The following is a 24,002-nucleotide window of genomic DNA, read 5'->3' as shown; positions in this document are numbered from 1 at the left end:
ATGGGGAGGGGGGAGGGGGGAGGGATTGCATTGGGAGTTATACCTGATGTAAATGACGAGTTGATGGGTGCAGCACACCAACAAGGCACAAGTATACATATGTAACAAACCTGCACGTTATGCACATGTATCCTACAACTTACAGTATAATAATAATAAATAAATTTTAAAAAAAAAGAAAAAAAAAAGAAAAAAGATTATATGAATGGCTAATTAGAATAACCAGTGCAGAGAAGTCCTTTAAAGACCCGAGGGAGCTGAAAATGATGGCACGAGAACTACATGACAAATGCACAAGCTTCAGTAACCAATTCGATCTCCTGGAAAAAATGGTATCAGCAAGTGAAGATCAAATTAATGAAATGAAGCGAAAAGAGAAGTTTACAGAAAAAAGAGTAAAATGAAACTATCAAAACCTCCAAGAAAAGTGGGACTATGTGAAAAGACCAAATCTACTTCTGACTTGTGTATGTGAACGTGACGGGGAGAATGGTACCAAGTTGGAAAAAACTCTTCAGGATATTATCCAGGAGAAATTCCCCAACCCAGCAAGGCAGGACAACATTCAAATTCAGGAAATACAGAGAATGCAGAAAAGATATTCCTCAAGAAGAGCAACACCAAGACACATAATTTTCAGATTCACCAAACTTGAAATGAAGGAAAAAATATAAAGGGCAGCTAGAGAGAAAGGTCGGAGTACCCACTAAGGGAAGCCCATCAGACTAACAGCAGATCTCTCAGTAGAAACTCTACAAGCCAGAAGACAGTGGGGGCCAATATTCAAAAATCTTAAAGAAAACAATTTTCAACCCAGAACTTCATATCCAGCCAAACTAAGCTTCATAAGTGAAGAAGTAATAAACTCCTTTACAAACAAGCAAACTCTGAGAGATTTTGTCACCACCAGGCCTGTCCTACAAGAGCTCCAGAAGGAAGCACTAAACATGGAAAGGAACAACTGGTACCAGCCACTGCAAAAACATGCCACATTGTAAGCACTATCAATGCTAAGCTGAAATTGCATCAACTAATGAGTAAAATAACCAGGTAACATCATAATGACAGTATTATTAACCTTAAATAACAATATTAACCTTAAATGTAAATGGGCAAAATGCTCCAATTAAAAGACACAGACTGGCAAAGTGGAAAAAGAGTCAAGACCATCAGTGTGCTGTATTCAGGAGACCCATCTCACAAGTAGAGACACACATAGGCTCAAAATAAAGGGATGGAGGAAGATCTACCAAGCAAATGGAAAACAAAAAAAGGCAGGGGTTGCAATCCTACTGTCAGGTAAAACAGACTTTAAATCAACAAATATCAGAAGTGAAAAAGAAGGCCATTACATAATGATAAAGGGATCAATACAACAAGAAGAGCTAACTATCCTAAATATATATGCACCCAATACAGGAGCACCCAGATTCATAAAGCAAGTCCTTAGAGACTTACAAACAGACTTAGACTCCCATACAATAATAATGGAGACTTTAACACCCCACTGTCAACATAAGACAGATCAATGAGACAGAAAGTTAACAAGGATATCCAGGAATTGAACTCATCTCTGTACCAGGTGGATCTAATAGACATCTACAGAACTTTCCATGCCAAATCAACAGATTACACATTATTCTCAGCATCACATCGCACTTATTCCAAAATTGACCACATAGTTGGAAGTAAAGCACTCCTCAGCAAATGTAAAAGAACAGAAATTATAACAAACTGTCTCTCAGACCACAGTGCAATCAAACTAGAACTCAGGATTCAGAAACTAAGTCAAAACCGCTAAACTACATGGAAATTGAACAACCTGTTCCTGAGTGACTACTGGGTACATAACAAAATGAAGGCAGAAATAAAGATGTTCTTTGAAGCTAATGAGAACAAAGACACAACATACCAGAATGTCTGGGATACATTTAAAGCAGTGTGTAGAGGGAAATTTATAAGACTAAATGCCCACAAGAGAAAGCAGGAAAGATGTAAAATTGACACCCTAACATCACAATTAAAAGAACTAGAGAAGCTGAGAATGATGGTTTCCAGCTGCATCCATGTCCCTATAAAGGACATAAACTCACCCTTTTTTATGGCTGCATAGTATTACATGGTGTATATATACCACATTTTCTTAATCCAGACTGTCACTGATGGATATTTGGGTTGATTCCAAGTCTTTGCTATTGTGAATAGTGCTGCAATAAACATACATGTGAATGCGTCTTTATAGCAGCATGATTTATAATCCTTTGGGTATATCCCCAGTAATGGGATGGCTAGGTCATATGGTACTTCCAGTTCTAGATCCTTGAGGAATCGTCATACTGTTTTCCATAATGGTTGAACTAGTTTACAATCCCACCAACAGTGTAAAAGTGTTCCTATTTCTCCACATCCTCTCCAGCACCTGTTGTTTCCTGACTTTTGAATGATTGCCATTCTCACTGGTGTGAGATGGTATGTCATTGTGGTTTTAATTTGCATTTCTCTGATGGCCAGTGATGATGAGCATTTTTTCATGTGTCTGTTGGCTGTATGAATGTCTTCTTTTGAGAACTGTCTGTTCATATTCTTTGCCCACTTTTCAATGGGGTTGTTTGTTTGTTTCCTGTAAATTGGTTTGAGTTCTTTACACCACATGTTCTCACTCATAGGTGGGAACCGAACAATGAGATCACTTGGACTCGGGAAGGGGAACTTCACACACCGGGTCCTATCACGGGGAGGGGGCAGGGGGAGGGATTGCATTGGGAGTTATACCTGATGTAAATGACGAGTTGATGGGTGCTGACGAGTTGATGGGTGCAGCACGCCAACATGGCACAGGTAAACATATGTAACAAACCTGCACGTTGTCCACATGTACCCTAGAACTTAGAGTATAATAAAAAAAAAAAAGAAAGAAAGAAAAAAGAAAAAAAAAATAACTAGAGAAGCAAGAGCAAACACATTCAAAACCTAACGGAAGGCAAGAAATAACTGAGATCACTGCAGAACTGAAGGAGATAGAGACACAGAAAACCCTTCAAAAAAATCAATGAATCCAGGAGATGGTTTTTTGAAAAGATCAACAAAATTGATAGACCGCTAGAAAGACTAATAAAGATAAAAGAGAGAAGAATCAAATAGACGCAATAAAAATGATAAAGGGGGTATCACCACCGACCCCACAGAAATACAAACTACCATCACAGAATGCTATAAACATCTCTATGCAGATAAACTAGAAAACCTAGAAGAAATGGACAATTTCCTGGACATTTACACTCTCCCAAGACTAAACTAGGAAGAAGTTGAATCCCTGAATAGACCAATAGCAGGCTCTGAAATTGAGGCAACAATTAATAGCCTACCAACCAAAAAGTCAGGACAGATGGTGCTGGGAAAATTAGCTAGCCATAAGTAGAAAGCTGAAACTGGATCCTTTCCTTCTCCTTATACGAAAAGAATTAATTCAGGATGGATTAGAGACTTAAATGTTAAGCCCTAATACCATAAAATCCTGGGAAAACCTGAGTAGTACCATTCAGGACATAGGCATGGGCAAAAGACTGTGTCTAAAACACCAAAAGCAACAGCAGCAAAAGCCAAAATTGACAAATGGGATCTCTGATGACTAAAGAGCTTCTGCACAGCAAAGAAACACCATCAGTGAACAGGCAACCTACAGAATGGGAAAATTTTTTGCAATCTACTCATCTGACAAAGGGCTAATATCCAGAACCTATAAAGAACTCAAGCAAATTTACAAGAAAAACAAACAACCCCAACAAAAAAGTGACGAGATATGAACAGACATTTCTCAAAGACATTCATACAGCCAACAGACATGAAAAAATGTTCATCCTCACTGGCCATCAGAAATGCAAATCAAAACCACAAGAGATACCATCTACACGCAGTTAGAATGACAATCATTCAAGAATCAGAAACAACAGGTGCTGGAGAGGATGTGGAGAAATAGGAACACTTTTACACTGTTGGTGGGATTTTAAACTACTTCAACCATTGAGGAAGACAGTGTGGTGATTCCTCAAGGAGCTAGAACTAGAAATACCATTTGACCAAGCCCTCTCATTACTGGGTATATACCCAAGGATGATAAATCATGCTGCTATAAAGACACATGCACACGTATATTTATTGTGGCACTATTCACAATAACAAAGACTTGGAACCAACCCAAATGTCCATCAATAATAGACTGGATTAAGAAAATGTGGCACATATACACCATGGAATACTATGCAGCCATAAGAAATCATGAGTTTGTGTTCTTTGAAGGGACATGGATGAAACTGGAAGCCATCATTCTCAGCAAACTATCGCAATGATAGAAAACCAAACATCGCATGTTCTCACTCATAGGTGGGAATTGAACAATGAGAACACTTGGTCACAGGAAGGAGAACATCACACACTGGAGCCTATCTCGGGGTGGGGGGACAAAGGAGGGATAGCATTAGGAAATATACCTAATGTAAATGACACGTCAATGGGTGCAGCACACCAACATGGCACATGTATACATATGTAAAAAAACCTGCAGATTGTGCACATGTACCCCAGAAATTAAATTATAATAATAAAAAAGTTGTAAAAAATTATAAAATAAAGTCTCAAAATATAAAACCAATGTGATAAAATCACAGGTATCCCTATACACAAACAATATACAGAGAGCCAAATCATGAGTGAACTCCCATTCACAATTGCTACAAAGAGAATAAAATATCAAAGAATACAACTTACATGGGATGTGAAGGACCTCTTCAAGGAGAATTACAAACCTCCTTTTGTTGTAAAGCAATTGCAACAAAAGCCAAAATTGACAAACGAAATCTGATCAAACTAAAGAGCTTCTGCACAGAAAAAGAAATTATCATCAGATTGAACAGGCAACCTAAAGAATGGGAGAAAATTTTTTCAAGCTACCCATCTGACAAAGGTCTAATATACAGAATCTATAAGGAACTTAAACAAATTAACAAGAAAAACAACAAACAACTCCATCAAAAAGTGGGCAAGGGATATGAACAGACACTTCTCAAAAAAAGACATTTATGCAGCCTTCAAACATATATATATATATATATATAAAAACTCATCATCACCAGTGATTAGAGAAATGTAAATCATAACCACAATGAGATACCATCTCACGTCAGTTAGAATGGAGATTATTAAAAAGCCAGAAACAACAGATGCTTGCGAGGCTGTGAAGAAATAGGAAAATTATTACACTGTTGGTGGGAGTGTAAATAAGTTCAATCATTGTGTAAGACGGGGGGCGATTCTTCAGAAATCTAGAACCAGAAATACCATTTGATCCAGTAATCCCGTTACTAGATATATACCCACTGGATTATAAATCATTCTACTATAAAGACACATGAACATATATAGCAAAGACTTCGAACCAAACCAAATTCCCACCAATGATAGACTGGATAAAGAAAATATGCACATATACACCATGGAGTACTATGCAGCTACAAAAATGGAGTTCTTGTCCTTTGCATGGATATGGATGTAGCTGGAAGCCATCATCCTCAGCAAACTAACACAGGAACAGAAAACCAAACACTGCATGTTTTCACTCATAAGTAGGAGCTGAACAAGGAGAACACATCGACACAGGGAGGGGAACATCATACACCGGGGTGTGTTGGGGGCTGTGGGGAAAGGGGAGGGAGGGCCTTAGGACAAATACCTGATGTATGAGGGACTTAAAATCTAAATGATGGGTTCATAGGTACAGCAACCACCATGGCATATATATACCTATGTAACAAATGTGCACATTCTGCACATGTAGCCCAGAATTTAAAGTTTAAAGAAAGAAAATAAAAGAAATGCTGTTGTATATAGCAAAATTTTTGTCATACACCTATAGCAATACGTGAAGAGAAATGTAGTAGTTTTTGTTATTTATTTTTATTTCAATAGCATTATGAGTACAAGTGGTTTTTGGTTACATAGTTGAATTGTGTAGTGGTGAAGTCTAGGATTTTAGTGTTCCCATCACCAAATAGAGTATATTGTACCATACAGGTAGGTTTTTTTTTTAATTCTTCACCTCCTCCCATCTTTCCTCCCTCTGAGACTCCAATATCCACTATACCACTCTGTATGCCTTTGCATACCTGTAGCTTACCTCCCACATATAAGTGATAACATGTGATATTTGGTTTCCAATTCTTGAGTTACTTCTCTTAGAACAATGTCCACCAGTTCTATATGAGTTTCTGCAGAAAACCATAATTGCATTCCTTTTTATGGTTGAGTAGTAGAATTTAGTTATTTTTAAAACCTCCTTGTAAAATATAATTGACATGTGAAAAGCTGTACATATTTAACATATACAATGAAGTGAATATGAAGGAAAGTATACATCTATTAACTGTCACAATAAGTGCCATAAACACATCCATCCCCTCTAAAAGTATCCCCCCTCCCTCTTTACACAGTGTGTGTGGGTGGGGTGAGAAGAACATTTAACACAAGATACATACTCCAGCAAATTATTATGTATAAACTACAGAATTATTAACTTTTGGCACTTTGCTTTACAGCAGATATCTAGAACTTGTTGACCTTTCATAGCTGAGACTTCGTACTCTTTGACGAATGTCTCCCAGTTTCCTCTTGCTACCAGTCTCCAACAAGCTCAGTACTCATTGCTTCTATGAGTTTGTCTATTTTAGATTCCTCATATCACGGTATCATGTGGTAGTTTTTCTTCTCTCTTTGGCTAATTTCACCTAGCAAAATGTTCTCCAGGTTGATTTATGACGTCAGAAGCAGCAGTATTTCCTTCTTTTAATGGCTGAATAATAAGCCATTAGATGTATATACCACATTTTCTTTTTTTATAATTTATTTATTTTTTATTTTTTTTAATTATTATTATACTTTAAGTTCTAGGGTACATGTGCATAACGTGCAGGTTTGTTACATATGTATACTTGTGCCATGTTGCTGTGCTGCACCCATCAACTCGTCAGCACCCATCAACTCGTCATTTACATCGGGTACTCCCGATGCAATCCCTCCCTCCCCCTCCCCACGCCAGTAGACCCGGTGTGTGATGTTCCTTCCCGAGTCCAGTGATCTCATTACTCAGTTCCACCTATGGTGAGAGACATCTTGTTGATTGTTTAGTTTTCTGTTCTTGTGATAGTTTGCTAGAATGATGGTTTCCCGGCTGCATCCATGTCCATAAAAGGACATAAACTCATCCTTTATTATGGCTGCATAGTATTCCATGGTGTATATGTGCCACAATTTTCTTAATCAGTCTGCTCACTGATGGACATTTGGGTTGATTCCAAAGTCTTTGCTATTGTGAAGTGCTGCAATAAGCATACATTAGCATGTGTCTTTATGGCATGATTAATCATCCTTTGGTATATGCCCAGTAATGGGATAGCTGGGGTCATATGGTACATCTAGTTCTGAATCCTTGAGGAATCGCCATGCTGTTTTTCATAATGGTTGAACTAGTTTACAATCTCACCAACAGTGTAAAAGTGTTTCTATTTCTCACATCCTCTCCAGCTTCTGTTGTTTCCTGACTTTTGTGGTGCCATTCTAACAGCTGTGAAATGATATGTCATTGTGGTTTTTGATTTGCATTCTCTGATGGCCAGTGATGATGAGCATTTTTCATGTGTCTGTTGGCTGTATGAATGTGTCTTCTTTTGAGAAATGTCTCTGTTCATATCCACACTTTAAGTACATTAGGGTTCTTTGTTTTCTTGTAAATTTGTTTGAGTTCTTTGTAGGTTCACCGGATGTAGCCCTTTGTCAGACGGTCTAGATTACTGCGAATTTTCTCCATTCTGTGGAGTTGCCTGTTCACTCTGATGGTAGTTTCTTTGGTGAAGCTCTTTAGTTTAATGAGAGGATCCCATTTTGTCAATTTTGACTTTTTGTTGCCGTTACTTTGGTGTTTAGACATGAAGTCCTTGCCCGTACCCTGTGTCTGAATGGTACTACCTAGGTTTTCCTCTAGGGTTTTTATGGTATTAGGTCACAACATTTAGTAGTCTCTAATCCATCTTGAATTAATTTTCGTATAAGGAGTAAGGAAAGGATCAGTTTCAGCTTTCTATGGCTGTATTTTCCAGCACCATTTGTTAATGGGGAATCTTCCCCATTTCTTGTTTTTATCAGTTTGTCAGAGTCAGATGTCTATCAGATGTGTGGTATTATTTCTGGGGGCTCTGTTCTGTTCCAATTGTGGTCTATATCTCTGTTTGTTCCAGTACCATGCTGTTTTGGTTGCATGGCCTTGTAATTATATTTGAAGTCAGTGGCGTGATAACTCCAGCTTTGTTCTTTTGAACTTAGGATTGTCTTGGCAGCAATGCTGGGCTCTTTTTGGTTCCATATAGACTTTAAAGCAGTTTTTCCAATTCTATTTGAAGAAACTCTGTTGGAAAAGCTTGAGTAGAATGACGACGAATCTGTAAGTACCTTGGGCAATATGGCCATTTCACATCTTAGATTACTACCATCACAGGCCATGGTATGTTCTGCCATTTGTTGTAATCTCTTTTATATCTGAGGAGGTGGTTGGCAGGTCTCCTTGAAGGGTCCTTTATATCCTTGTAAGTTGGATTCTAGGTATTTTATTCTCTTTGAAACGGTGTGAATGGAAGTTCACATTCATGATTTGGCTGTTTGTCTGTTACTGGTGTATAGAATGCTGTGATTTTGCATTAATTTTGTATCCTGAGACTTTGCTGAGTTGCTTATCGTAACCCAAGGATGTTGGGCTGAGATGATGGGGTTTTCTAAATATACAGTCATGTCATCTGCAAACAAGGACAATTTGACTTCCTCTTTTCCTAAGTGAATACCCTTGATTTCTTTCTCTTGCCTGATTGCCTTAGCCAGAACTTCCAACACTATGTTGAATAAGAGTGGTGATAGAGGGCATCCTTATCTTGTACCCGTTTTCAAAGGGAATTTCTCCAGTTTTTGCCCATTCAGTATGATATTGGCTGTGGGTTTGTCATAAATAGCTCTTATTATTTTGAGATACGTTCCATCAATACCGAATTTATTGAGCATTTTTAGCATGAAGGGCTGTTGAATTTTGTCAAAGGCCTTTTCTGTATCTATTGAGATAATCATGTGGTTTTTGACTTTTGTTCTGTTTATATGCTGGATTATGTTTATTGATTTGTGTATGGTGAACCAGCCTTGCATCCCAAGGATGAAGCCCATTTGATCATGGTGGATAAGCTTTTTGATGTGCTGCTGGATCCGGTTTGCCAGTATTTTATTGAGGATGTTTGCATCGATGTTCATCAGGGATATTGGTCTAAAATTCTCTTTTTTTGTTGTGTCTCTGCCAGGCTTTGGTATCAGGATGATGTTGGCCTCATAAAATGAGTTAGGGAGGAGTCCCTCTTTTTCTGTTGATCGGTATAGTTTCAGAAGGAATGGTACCAGCTCCTCCTTGTACCTCTGGTAGAATTCAGCTGTGAATCCATCTGGTCCTGGACTTTTTTTAGTTGCTAGGCTATTAATTATTGCCTCAATTTCAGAGCCTGCTATTGGTCTATTCAGGGATTCAACTTCTTCCTGGTTTAGTCTTGGAAGAGTGTACGTGTCCAGGAAAATATCCATTTCTTCTAGATTTTCTAGTTTATTTGCATAGAGGTGTTTATAGTATTCTCTGATCGTAGTTTGTATTTCTGTGGAGTCGGTGGTGATATCCACTTTATCATTTTTTACTGCATCTATTTGGATTCTTCTCTCTTTTCTTCTTTTATTAGTCTTGCTAGCGATCTCACCAATTTTGTTGATCTTTTCAAAAACCAACTGCTGGATTCAGTGATTTTTTGGAGGGGTTTCTTTGTGTCTCTATCTCTTGGTTTCTCAGTTTTAGTTATTTCTTCCCCTTCTGCTAGCTTTCAGATATTCTTTGCATGCTCTTGCTTCTCTGGTTCTTCTAATTGTGATGTTAGATGTCAGGATTTAAGAACTTTTCCAGCTTTTCTCTTCTGACACAGATTGCTATAAATTTCCCTCTACACACTGCTTTAAATCCAATCTAACCAGACATTCCCAATTTATTTGTATCTTTGTTCTTTATTGGTTCAAAGAACATCTTTATTTCTGCCTTCATTTTGTTATGTGCTCTGATTAGTCATTCAGAGCAGGTTATTCAGTTTCTATAGTTGGCGGTTTGATTGAGTTTCTGTAGTCCTGAGTTCTGGTTTGATTGCACTGTGGTCTGAGGGAACAGTTTGTTATAATTTCTGTTCTTGTACATTTGCTTTGAGGAGTGCGCTTTTCTTCCAATTATGTGAGTCCAATTTTGCCGAATAGAATGTGATGTGGTGCTGAAGAATGTATATTCTGTTGATTGGGTGGGGATTCTGTAGATGTCTATTGGAGTCTTGCTGCGAGATGAGTTCAATTTCTGGATATCCTTGTTAACTTTCTGTCTTGTTGATCTGTCTAATGTTGACAGTGCTGAATTAAAGTCTCCCATTATTAACTTGTATGGGAGTCTAAGTCTCTTGTAGCAAGTCTCTAGGAAACACATTTTATGAATCTGAGTATACTCCTGTAATGGGTGCATATATTTAGGATAGTTAGCTCTTCCTGTGTTTGAATTGTGATCCCCTTTACCATTATGTAATGGCCTTCTTTTGTCTCTTTTGATCACGATGGTTTAAAGTCTGTTTATCAGAATTCAGGATTGCAACCCCTGCTTATGTTTGTTCTCCTGCATTTGGCAGTAGATCTTCCTCCATCCCTTTACTTTGAGCCTATGTAGCATGCTCTCAAACATGTGGATGATTACTCGAATACAACCGACTGATGGGAGGTCTTGACTCTTTATCCAGTTTGCCAGTCGTATGTTTAATTAGCTGATTTACAAACTTCCATTTACTTTTAAGGTTATTATTGTTATGTGTGAACTTGATCCTGCCATTATGATATTAACTGTTTATTTTGCTCATTAGTTGTTGCAGTTTCTTCCTAGCCTCAATGATCTTTACATTTTGGCATGTTTTTGCAATGGCTGGTACTGGTTGTTCCTTTCCATGTTTAGTGCTTCCTTCAGGGTCTCTTGTAAGGCAGGCCTGGTGGTGACAAAATCTCTAAGCATTCATGCTCGTCCTGCTGCTCCTCCTGCTTGCCAGTGATCTCCACCATGCCATCCTTGGTGTTAACCGTTAGCTCTTCAGGGGCAAAGTGGTTGACATCCAGGGACAGGCGCCAGCGGTCTGCCGTGTGCTGGATCTCAAAGACCCCGCTGCTGAGCTGCGGCTGAGTGCACCGCTGTAGGCGGGCCCAGCCAGCGCGGGGCTCTAGATCGTGGCAGGGGGGCAGGGGGCGCACGTTGCCTGGCCAACTGCTGCCGCTGAACCACTGCGACCACTCCTCGGGCAGTGGGGCAGCCCGAAGGCCTGGTGGAAGAGGCGGCTGTGCGTGTACCAGTTGCGGAAGGGGTCCCAGCGGGGCCCCCGCAGGAGTGAGAAGGGGACGTGGTGCTGGGTCATGCTGGCTGACTCTGCTCTAGACGTCTGCTTGGAGAAGTGCTGCCTTGGCTTTTTTGAATAATGCTGCAAAGAAGATGAGAGGGCAAATTCCTTTTCCAGATTCTGATTTCAACTTATTTGGATATACAATGAGAGGGGATTGTGGGATAATATGGTAATTCAATTTTTAGGTTTTTTAAAATTTCTATTTATAATTGAAAACAAATAATTGTATATATTTATGGTGTACAATGGATGTAATATATTATTACAGTGCGGAATGATTAAATCAGGCAAATCAACTAATGTATTACCTCACATATTTATCTTTTTGTGGTGAAAACATTTATAATTTACTCTTTTAACAATTTTGACATATGCAATCCTTTATTATACATTATAGTTACCATTCTGTGCAATACATAACTAAAGATTATTTTCCACATCTAACCAAAACTTTGTACCCTTTGATTAACAGCCCCCTTTCCTCATCTACTTCCCTACCCCAGACCCTGGTTGCCATCATTCTACTCTCCACAACTGTTAGTTCAACTTCGTAAGATTATGAGGTATTAACTTTCTGTGTCTCACTTATTGAACTTAGTATAATGTCCTCGACGTTTATCCACATTGTCAAAATGACAGAATTTTTCCTTCTTTAAAGTTGAAGAGTATTCCATTGCATATATACATCACATTTTCTTTATTGATTTATCATGTGGTGGACACCTAGGTTGTTTGCCTATCTTGGCAATTGTAAATAATGCTGTAATAAACACAGAAGCACAAAAATTTCTTCAGCATACTGATTACTATTTCTTTGAATATATGTCCAGAAATAAAATTACTGGATCATATGATAATGACATTTTTAGTTTTCTGAGGAACCTCCATAACCTTTTTCATAATGGATACACTAATTTACATTACTGTAAGGAGATATGTCATTGTGGTTTTAATGTCCATTTCCCTGATAATCAGTGATGATTAGTATTTTCTCTGTTGGCCGTTTGTATGTCTTCTCTTGAGATATGTTTATTGAGGTCCTTTGCTCATTGTGTTGGGTCATTTGTTTCTGTTTTCTGAAATGTTTGAGTTCCTCACAGATTTTTAATATTAGCTCCTTATCAGAGTTATGCTTAGCAAATATATTCTCCCAGTTCATGGTATTTCTCTTTACTATATTAATTGTTTGTTGTTGTTGTTGTTGTTGTTGTGTAGAAGCTTTTTTAGTTTGATGTACTTCCGTTTGCCTATTTTTATTTTTTGTTTTTTGGCTGTGCTTTGGGGCCATATCCAAGAAATTTTGCCCATCCTAAAGTCATAGAGAAGTTTCCCTATATATTTTTAAAATAATTTTACACTTTTAGGTCTTATGTTTAAGTCTTCAATGTATTTTGAATTGATAGTTGTATATAGTGTTACTCAGAGTTCCAATTTTAATCATCTGCTTGTGAGTATCCAGTTTTACTAACACCATTTATAGAAGAGATGGTCCTTTCTCCATTGAGTGTTGTTAGAACCTTTATCAAAAGTAAATTGACCATAAATCAGTGTGTTCTTTCTGGGTATATGTTCTGTTTAAATGGCCCATGCATTTGCTTTTGTGCCAATACCAAGCTGCTTTGATTAATATAGCTTTGTAATAGATTTAGACATCAGGTACTCATTTTCTGTTTGGTTTTATGTTGTTTTGATTTTTGCTCTAGAATGCTTTGGTTGTTCACGGTCTTTTGTGATTCCATACAAATTTTTATATTAATATTAATTCTTCCAATTCATGCAAATGAGAAATCTTTATTTTTAAATTTTTATTTTAAACACATAGGGTGTATGTGCAGGTTCCTTTCATGGATATATTGTGCCCAGGTAGTGAACAAAACATGTGGTATGTAGTTTTTCAACAAGTCACCCCCTCCATCCCTGCCTTCTTTAGTTGTCTACACTGTCTATTGTTCTTATGATTATGTCTATGTGTCCTCAGTATTTAGTTGTCAGATATAAGTGAGAACATGAGGTAATTACTTTTCTGTTCCTGCATTAATTAGTTTAGAATAATATAATACAACTCTATCCATGTTGCTGCAAAGGTCATAATTTTATTTATTTTTACGGTTTCAGAGTATTCCACATTAGGGATCATGTTTGTTATATTCAATCTACCAATGATGGCCATCTAGATTGATTCAATATCTTTGACATTGTGAATGGCATGGCAACAAACGTAAGCGTGTATATGATTTTTTTCTACAATACTATTATCTTTAGTGTATATATCCAGTAATGGGATTGCTAGATCAAATAGTAGCTCTGTTTTAAGTTCTTTAAGGAATCTCCAAAATGCTTTCCATAGTGGCTGAACTAATTTACATTTCTACCAGCAGTGTATAAGCATTCCCTTTTCTCTGCAGCCTTGTTGGCATCTGTTTTTTTTTTTTTAATAGTCACCACTCTGACTGGTGTGAGATGGTATCTCATTGTTGTTTTGACTTGAATTTCTCTGATTATTAGTGATGATGAATATTTTTTCATATGTTTGTTGGTTGCTGGTATATTCTCCTAGAGAAGTAACTATTCATGTCTTTTGCCCATTATTCAATGGAGTTATTTGATTTGTTTCTCAAAATGTTTAAGTTATTTATAAATTCTTGGTGATAGACCTTATTCAGATGTAAAGATTGTGAATATTTTCTCTCATTCTGTAGGTTGTCTTTTTACTCTGATGATAGTTTGTTTTGCTGTGAAGAAACTATTTAGTATAGTTAGGTCTCACTTGTCAGTGTTTTTTATTTGTAATTGCTTTAGGGGATTGAACAGTAAATATTTTGCCAAGAATGATGTTGAAAAGTACCTTTGCCTGGTATCCTTCTACCTTGAAGTGTTACTTTTAAGTACGTAATTCTCTTTGAGTTGATTTTATATATGGTGAAAAGAAAGAGTCCAGTTTCATCATTCTGCATATCGTGGGTCAGTTACTCCAGCACCATTGATTAAACAGAGAGTTTTATCTATGTTGTCTGTTTTTGTTGGCCTTGTCAAAGATCAGATGGTTTTACGTATGTGTCTTCATTTCTGAGTTCTCCATTGCTCCATTGGTCTATGAGTTTTTCTTTTTTTTTTTCTTGCATCATGCTGTTTTTGTTACTGTAGCATTGTAGTATACTTTAAATTGAGGTAATGCGATGCCTCCAGCTTTGCAGCTCTTGCTTAGAATTACCTTGGGTGTTCTGGCTCTATTTTGTTTCTATATGAATTTTAAAATAGTTTTTCCAACTCTTTGAAAAATGACATTGGTAGCTTGATAGAAATAAGCTGCCCAACCAGAGTGCTTCTCAGGGGGGCCTCATTATAGCTCTTTGCTGGAAGCCAGACCTAACAATCAGAGAGCTCTAGCAGACTGGTCCCCACCCACGTGACCAGCGCACCTACAGCCTCCCACCACTGGAGGCTTCTTCCAAGATGGTGACCACACTTCCTCTCTCATAATGGTGTACATGTGAACATGTAATTTACTGTCCCACTGCTTCCCTTGTCAGTGCCCTACTCCCACTGTGCTACCACTGCCACTGACATGAGTGTGAGCACAGACACTGGAAAATCCACCATCACACCACCTCTGCCATGGCTTCTGGCTTATGTGATCAAACACAGATCCCATTTATACCACCCCTGCAAAGCACTTTTGCTGACATCCCCTTCAAAGTGTTGGGGCTGGTAGACAGGAACATTTTGGCCATTCTAGTGAGGATGGTAAACATCAAGGAGCCAGACAACAAAACTGGGGGCCTGGTACGAGGCCCTAGGAGTAAGTGCACATAGCCAGCATCATCAGGCTGTTAGCAGACCTTTCAGCAGAAAACCTATAAGCCAGAAGAGATTGTGGGTCTATATTTAGCATTCTTTTTTTTTTCTTTTTTTTCTTTTTTTTTTTTTTTTATTATTATACTTAAAGTTCTAGGGTACATGTGCATAACGAGCACATTTGTTACATATGTATACTTGTGCCATGTTGCTGTGCTGCACCCATCCTTTCGTCATTTACATCGGTATAACTCCCAGTAATCCCTCCCCCCTCCCCCTCCCATAATAGGCCTGGTGTGTGATGTCCCCTTCCCGGAGTCAAGTGATCTCATGCTTCCAGTTCCCTATGAGTGAGAACATCTTGGTGTTGGTTTTCTGTTCTTGGCGATAGATTGCTAAGAATGATGGTTTCCAGCTGCATCCATGTCCCTACAAGGACACAAACTCATCCTTTTTATGGCTGCATAGTATTCCATAGTGTGCTCATGTGCCCATTTTTATCCTGTCTTGTCTGCTGATGGTTGGGTTGATTCCCAAGTCTTTGCTATTGTGAATAGTGCAGCAGTAAGCATCACGATGTGCATGTGTCTTTATAGCAGCATGATTTATAATCCTTTGGGTATATACCCAGTAATGGGATGGCTGGGTCATGCGGGTACTTCTAGTTCTGTAGATCTTTGAGGAATCGCCATACTGTTTTCCATAATAGTTGAACTAGTTTACAATCCACCAACAGTGTAAAGTGTTCCTACTTCTCCACTGCACTTCCTCTTCAGCACCTGTTGTTTCTGACTTTTAATGATTACATTCCAACTGGTGTGAGATGGTATCTCACTGTGGTTTTGATTTGCATTCTCTGATGGCCAGTGATGATGAGCACTGCTTTTCATGTGTCTGTTGGCTGTATGAATGTCTTCTTTTGAAATGTCTGTTCATATCCTTTGCCACTTTTTGATGGGGTTGTTTGTTTTTCTTGTAAATTTGTTTGAGTTCTTTCTAGGTTCTGGATATTAGTCGCTTTGTTGGATGAGTAGATTGCAAAATGTTCTCCATTCCGTAGGTTGCCTATTCACTCTGATGTGGTAGTTTCTTTTCCTTGTGCAGAAGCTCTTTGGATTTAATGAGATCCATTTGTCAATTTTGGCTTTGCTACCGTTGCTTTTTGGTGTTTAGACATGAAGTCTTTGCCCATGCCTATGTCACAGATAGTGCTACCTAGGTTTTTCCTCTAGGTTTTTATGGTATTAGTTCTAACATTTAAGTCTCTAATCCATCTTGAATTAATTTTCATTTAAGGAGTAAGGAAAGTGTATCAGTTTCAGCTTTCTACTTATGGCTAGCCAATTTTCCACCATTTATTAAATAGGAAATCCGTTCCCATTTTCTTGTTTCTCTCAGGTTTGTCAAGATCAGATGGCTGTAGTGTGGTATTGACTTCTGAGGACTCTGTTCTGTTCCATTGGTCTATCTCTGTTTTGGTACAGTACCATGCTGTTTTAGTTACTGGAGCCTTGTAGTATATGGATTTGAAGTCAGGTAGCGTGATGCCTCCAGCTTTGTTCTTTGACTTAGGATTGGCTCTTGGAGATGCGGGCTCTTTTGGTTCCATATGAACTTTTAAGCAGTTTTTCCAATTCTGTGAAGAAACTCATTGGTAGCTTGATGGGATGTGACAGATCTATAAATTACCTTAGACAGTATGGCCACATTTCACGATATTGATTCTTCTATCCTGAGCATGGTATGTTCTTCCATTTGTTTGTGTCCTCTTTTATTTCACTGAGCAGTGGTTTGTAGTTCTCCTTGAAGGGTCCTTTACATCCCCTTGTAAGTTGGATTCCTAGAGTATTTTATTCTCTTTGAAGCAATTGTGAATGGAAGTTCTGTCACATGATTTGGCTCTCTGTTTGTCTGTTACTGGTGTATAAGAATGCTTGTGATTTTTGCACATTATTAATTTTGTATCCTGAGACTTTGCTGAAGTTGCTTAGCTATCAGCTTAAGGAGATTTTGGGCTGAAGACAATGGAGTTTTCTAAATACAATCATGTCATCTGCAAGAGGGACAATTTGACTTCTTCTTTTCCTAACTAGATACTACCGTTTCATATATACCTGGATTGCCCTAACCAGAACCCAACACTACGTTGAATAGGAATGAGTGAGAGAGGGCATCCCTGTCTTACCAGTTTTCAAAGGGAATTTTCCAGTTTTGCCCCATTCAGTATGATATTTGCTGTGGGTTAGTCATAAATAACTCTTATGATTTTGAGGTACGTTCCATCAATATGAATTTATTGAGTGTTTTAGCATGAAGGGCTGTTGAATTTTGTCAAAGCCTTTTCTGCATCCTATTGAGATAATCATGTGGTTCTTGTCTTTGGTTCTGTTTATATGCTGGATATGTTTATTGATTTGTAGATGTTGAACCAGCCTACATCGGGATGAAGCCCACTTGCTCATGGTGGATAAGCTTTTGATGTGCTGCTGAATCGGTTTGCCAGTATTTTATTGAGGATTTTGCATCGATGTTCATCAGGGATATTGGTCTAAAATTCTCTTTTTGTTAATGTCTCTGACTTTTGGTATCAGGATGATGTTGGCCTCTATAAAGCCAGGTTAGGAAGATTCCCTCTTTTTTCTATTGATTGGAATAGTTTCAGAAGGAATGGTACCAGCTCCTCCTTGTACCTCTGGTAGATTCAGCTGTGAATCCATCTGGTCCTGGACTTTTTTTTTGGTTGGTAGGCGGCTATTAATTGTTGCCTCAATTTCAGAGCCTGCTATTGGTCTATTCAGGGATTCAACTTCTTCCTAGTTTAGTCTTGGAAGAGTGTAACTGTCCAGGAAATTATCCATTTCTTCTAGATTTTCTAGTTTATTTGCATAGAGGTGTTTATAGTATTCTCTGATGGTAGTTTGTATTTCTGTGGGGTCAGTGGTGATATCCCTTTATCATTTTTTATTGCATCTATTTGATTCTTCTCTCTTTCTTCTTTGTTAGTCTTTTAGCGGTCTGTCAATTTTGACTGATCTTTTCAAAAACCAGCTCCTGGATTCTGTTGATTTTTGGAGGGGTTTTATTGGCTCTCTATCTCCTTCAGTTCTGCTCTGATCTTGAATTCGACATTTTCTCAACCTTCTGCTAGCTTTGGAATGTGTTTATCTTGCTTCTCCAGTTCTTTAGTGATATTCAGAGTCATCAGTTTAGATCTTTCCTGCTTTCTCTTATGCGGCATTTGGTGCTGCCTCAAATTTCCCTCTACATGCTCAGCTTCATGTCCCAGAGATTCTGGTATATTTGTATCTTTGTTCTCATTGGTTTCCAAAGAACATCTTTTATTTCTGCCTTCTCATTTCGTTATGGACAGTAGTCATTCGGGGCAGATTGTTCAGTTTCATGTAGTTGAGCAGTTTGATTGAGTTCTTAGTCCTGAGTTCTAGTTTGATTACTGTGGTCTGAAGAGTTGGTTGTTATAATTTCTGTTCCTGTACATTTGCTAGAAGGAGTGCTACGATCAATTGTAACAATTAATTTTGGGAATAAGTGTGATGTGGTTCTGAGAATGTATGTTCTGTTGATTTGGGGTGGAGAGTTCTATAGATGTCTGTGGGTCTCTTGCTTCCTGCAGGATGAGTTCAATTCCTGGATATCGCTTGTTAACTTTCTGTCTCTCGATTAGTCTGTCAATATTTGACGGTGCAATTGTTGAAGTCTCCAATTATTAACCTATAAAGGAGTCTAGTCTCTGCGATCTCCACGGGACTGCTTTATGTGATCTGGGTGCTCCACTATCATTGGGTGCATATCATATTTGGATATTAGTTCTTCCTGTTGGTGTCCTTTAACATTCTCATGGCCGTTGTCTCTTTTGATCTTTGATGGGTTTAAAGTCTATTTTATCAGAGACTAGTATTGCAACCCTGCTTTCTTTTTATTCTCATTTGCTTGTTAATCCTCCATCCTTTAGTTTGAGCCTATGTATGTCTCTGCGTGTGAGATGAGTCTCCCTGAATACAGCAGACTATTAAGTCTTGACTCACTATCCAGTTTACTAGTCTCTGTCTTTTATTCGGGCAATTTAGTCCATTTTACATTTAAGGATTAATATATTGTTATGTGTGAACTTGATCCTGCCATTATGATATTAACTGGTTATTTTGCTCGTTAGTTGGTCAGTTTCTTCCCTAGCCTCGATGGTCTTTACATTTTGGCATGTTTTGAGATGGCTGGTACCGGTTGTTCCTTTCCATTTTAGTGCTTCCTTCAGGGTCTCTTGTGACAGGCCTGAGTGACAAAATCTCCTAAGCATTTGCTTATCTGTACAAAAGATTTTATTTCTGCTTCATATGAAACTTAGTTGGCTGGATATGAAATTCTGGGTTTAAATTCTTTCTTGAAGAATGTTGAATATTGGCCCCACTCTTCTGGCGGAGAGTTTCTGCCGAGAGATCTGCTGTTAGTCTGATGCTGGGCTTCCCTTTGTGGGTAACCCGACCTTTCTCTCTGGCTGCCCTTAAGATTTTTCCTTCATTTCAACTTTGGTGAATCTGGCAATTATGTGTCTTGAGTTATTGCTCTTCTCGAGGGGTATGTTGTGACGTTCTCTGTATTTCTGGTTGAATGTTGTACCCTACTAGGTTGGGGAAGTTCTGGATGATATGCTGAAGAGTGTTTGCAACTTGGTTCCATTTTCCCCCTCACTTTCAGGCACCCCAATCAGACGTAGATTTGAGATCCTTTACTAAATGCATGCTTTGCAGAGGCTTTGTTCATTTCTTTTTCTTCTTTTCTTTGGTTCTTCTTCTCCTTCATTTCATTCATTTGATCCTCCAATGCTGATACTCTTTCTTCCCTTTGATTAGTGGGTTATAAACTTGTGTGCTTTCAAGTATTTCTCATGTCATGGTTTCATCTCTTTCATTCGTTTAGGACTTTCTCCACATTAATTACTCTGTATCAATTCTTCACTTTTTCCAAGATTTTTAGTTTCTTTGCACTGGAGTGTAATTCCTCCTTCGCTCGAGAAGTTTGATGGATAGGCTTCTTCTCATCTGCGTCAAAGTCATTCTCCGCGTCCAGCTTTGATCCGTTGCTGGCGATGAAGCTCTTTAGCTCCTTTGAGATGCTACTCTTATTTTTTGAATTTCAACTTTTCTGCCTGCTTTTCCCCATCTTTTGTGTTTTATCTGCCTCTGGTCTTTGATGATGGTGATGTACTGATGAGTTTTGGTGTAGGTGTCCTTCCTGTTTGATAGTTTCCTTCTAACAGTCAGGACCCTCAGCTGGAGTCTGTTGGAATTGAGGTCCACTCCAGACCCTGTTGCCTGGGTGTCAGCAGCAGAGGACTGCAGAAGATAGAATATTTCCTGAACAGCAGTGTACCTGTCGATTCTTGTTTTGGAAGCTTCCTCAGGGTATGCTCTGCAGAATTCCTTTCCGAGTCCTCAGGCTGCCTAGTGGGGATGTGTCTCCCAGTTAGGCTACTCAGATGTCAGGGACCCACTTGAGCAGGCAGTCTGTCCCTTCTCAGATCTCAGCCTCCGTGTTGGGAGATCCACTGCTCTCTTCAAAGCTGTCAGACAGAGGTCATTTGCGTCTGCAGATGTTTCTGCTGCTTTGTTGTTATCTGTGCCCTGTCCCCAGAAGGTGGAGTCTGCAGAGACGAGCGGAGTTTCAGCGGGCTGCTGTGAGCTCCACCCAGTTCGAGCTTCTAGCAGCTTTGTTTACCTACTTAAGCCTCAGCAATGGCAGGCCTCCCCAGCCTTGCTGCTGCCTTGCATAATATTGCAGACTGCTGTGCTAGCAATGAGGGAGGCTCCGTGGGTGTGGGACCCTCCCGGCCAGGTGTGGGATATTATCTCCAAATGTGCCTCTTTGCTTAAAGTGCTGTATTGGGGTGGGAGTTACTCGATTTTCCAGGTGTTGTGTGTCTCAGTTCCCCTGGCTAGGAAAAGGGATTCCCTTTCCCCTTGCGCTTCCCAGGTGAGGCGATGCCTTGCCCTGCTTCAGCTCTGGCTGGTCGGGCTGCAGCAGGTGACCAGCACTGATTGTCCGGCACTCCCTAGTGAGATGAACCCATTACCTCAGTTGAAAATGCAGAAATCACCAGTCTTCTGTTTCCTTCGCGCTGGGAGTTGGAGACTGGAGCTGTTCCTATTCGGCCATCTTGCTCCACCCCCCATTCTTAAAGAAAAGAAACTCCAATCAAAATATTCATATCCAATCAAACTTTGCTTCGTAAGTGAAGGGCAAATAAAATGTTTCTCAGACAGCCAAATGTGAAGAAAATTTTTTACCACCAGACGAGCCCTACAAGAGGCCCTTCAAGGAGAGCTAAACATGAAAATGAAAGACCATTACCAGCCACCAAAACAGCATACTTAAGTACATAGACCATTGACAATATAAAGCAACCAAACAAATCTGCATAAAACCAGCTAGCAACATGATGACAGGATCAAACCCACACATATAAATAGTAGCTTTGAATGTAAATGAGCTAAATACCCCATTGAAAAGGCACAATGTGGCAAATAGGGTAAAGAAGCAAAATCCAAGTGTATGCTTTCTTCAAAAGATGCATCTCACATGCAATGATACCTATGGTCTCAAAGTGAAGGAATGGACAAAAATGTACAAGGCAAAAAAATAAATATACACAGAAAACAGGGGTTGCTACTCTAATTTCAGACAAAACAGATTTTCAATCAACAATGATCAAAAAAGACAAAGAAGAATATTACATAATGGTAAAGTGCTCAGTTCAACAAGAGAACATAATTATTTTAAATATGTATGCACCCAAAAGCAACAGGAATCATAAAGCAAGTTCTTAGAGATCTTCGAAGACATTTAGATAAACACACACTAATAGTGGGAGAATTTATCACTCAACTGACAGCATTGGGCATATCATTAAAGCAGGAAACTATCAAATATATTCAGGACATGAACTCAACACTTGACCAAAAAGACCTAAAAAATATCTAGAGACTACACTACCAACAATAGCAGAACATACATTGATTTCATCTGCACATGGCACATACTCTAAAATTGATCAGAGAATTAGCCATAAAACAATTTTCCACAAATTGAAAGACAACAAACTGATACCAACTACACTCTTGCATCAGTGCACAGTAAAACTAGGAATCAATAGTAAGAAGATATCTCAAAACCATACAATTAGATGAAATTAAACAATCTTCTCTTGAATGACTATGGGATAAACCATAAAATTACAGCAGTAATCAATAAACTCTTTGAAACTAATGAGAACAAAGATACAATGTACCAAAATCTCCAGGACACAAATAAAGCAGTGTTAAGAAGAAAGTTTATAGTGTCAAATGCCCACATCAAAATGTTAGAAAGATATCAAATCAAAAATCCCACCTTAAGGCATAAAAAAGAAGATCTAATATAATTTGAATGTCCTGACAAAATCTCATATTGAATTGTAATCTGCAATGTTGGAGAGGGGACCTGGTGGGAAGCGAACAGATCATGGTGAGAGATCCCTACTGAATGGCTTCAGTGATCCCCTTGGTGATAAGTGAGCTCTTAGCTCTGAGTTCTCATGAGATCGTGCCATTTAAAATTGTATGGTGAGGGGGCAGAGCAAGATGGCTGAATAGGAACAGCTCCAGTCTCCAGTTCCCAGCCAAAGCAACACAGAAGACAGGTGATTTCTGCATTTTCAACTGAGGTACTGGGTTTATCTCACTAGGGAGTGCCAGAAAATTGGTGCTGGTCAACTGCTACATCCCGACCAGCGAGAGCTGAAGCAAGGTAAGGCATCGCTTCACCTGAGAAGTGCAAGGGGTAAAGGAATCCCTTCAGAAACTGAGACACACAACACCTGGAAAATCAGGTAACACCCACTCTAATACTGTGCTTTACCATGGGTCTTAGCAAATGGCACACCAGGAGATTATATCCCACACCTGCCTGGGAAGGTCCCATGCCCACAGAGCCTCCCTCATTGCTGACACAGCAATCTGACATCTAATTGCAAGGCAGCAGCGAGGCTGGGGGAGGGGTGCCCATCACTGCTGAGACTTAAGTAGGTAAACAAAGCCTCCAGGAAGCTCAAACTGGGTGGAGCCCACCACAGCTCAAGGAGGCCTGCCTGTCTCTGTAGACTCCACCTATGGCAACAGGACACAGCTAAACAAAAACAGCAGAAACCTCTGCATATGTTAATGACCCACCCTGTCTGATAGCTTTGAAGAGAGCAGTGGATCTCCCAGCACAGAGGTGGAGATCTGAGAACGGATAGACTGCCTGCTCAAGTGGGTCCCTGAACTCTCAGTAGCCTAACTGGGGGTCATCCCCCACTAGGTGCAGACCGACATCTCACACCTCAAAAAGCGGGGTGCACCCCTGAGACGAAGTTTCCAGAGCAAGAATCACATAGCAACTCTCGCTGTTCAGCAATATTCTATCTTCTGCAGCCTCCGCTGCTGATACCCAGGCAAACAGGGTCTGGAGTGGACCTCAAGCAATCTCCAACAGACCTACAGCTGAGGGTCCTGACTGTTAGAAAGAAAACTAACAAACAGGAAGGACACTCACACCAAAACCCCATCAGTACGTCACCATCATCAAAGGCCAAAGGCAGATAAAACACAAAGATGGGGAAAAAGCAGGGCAGAAAAGCTGGAAATTCAA

The 24,002-nt window shown here is 39.2% G+C and overlaps 1 pseudogene; it reads right to left on the bottom strand.

The window, feature by feature from the left end:
* Positions 1-11,095: 11,095 nt before the first annotated feature.
* On the bottom strand, positions 11,096-11,753 carry LOC110740436 (annotated as a pseudogene).
* Between the last annotated feature and the right edge of the window lie 12,249 nt (positions 11,754-24,002).

Source organism: Papio anubis, chromosome X, assembly GCF_008728515.1.
Source record: "Papio anubis isolate 15944 chromosome X, Panubis1.0, whole genome shotgun sequence".
Classification (NCBI taxonomy): Eukaryota; Metazoa; Chordata; class Mammalia; order Primates; family Cercopithecidae; genus Papio; species Papio anubis.
The sequence above is the reverse complement of the archived record's forward strand: the minus strand, read 5'-3'. Positions and strand labels throughout refer to the sequence as shown.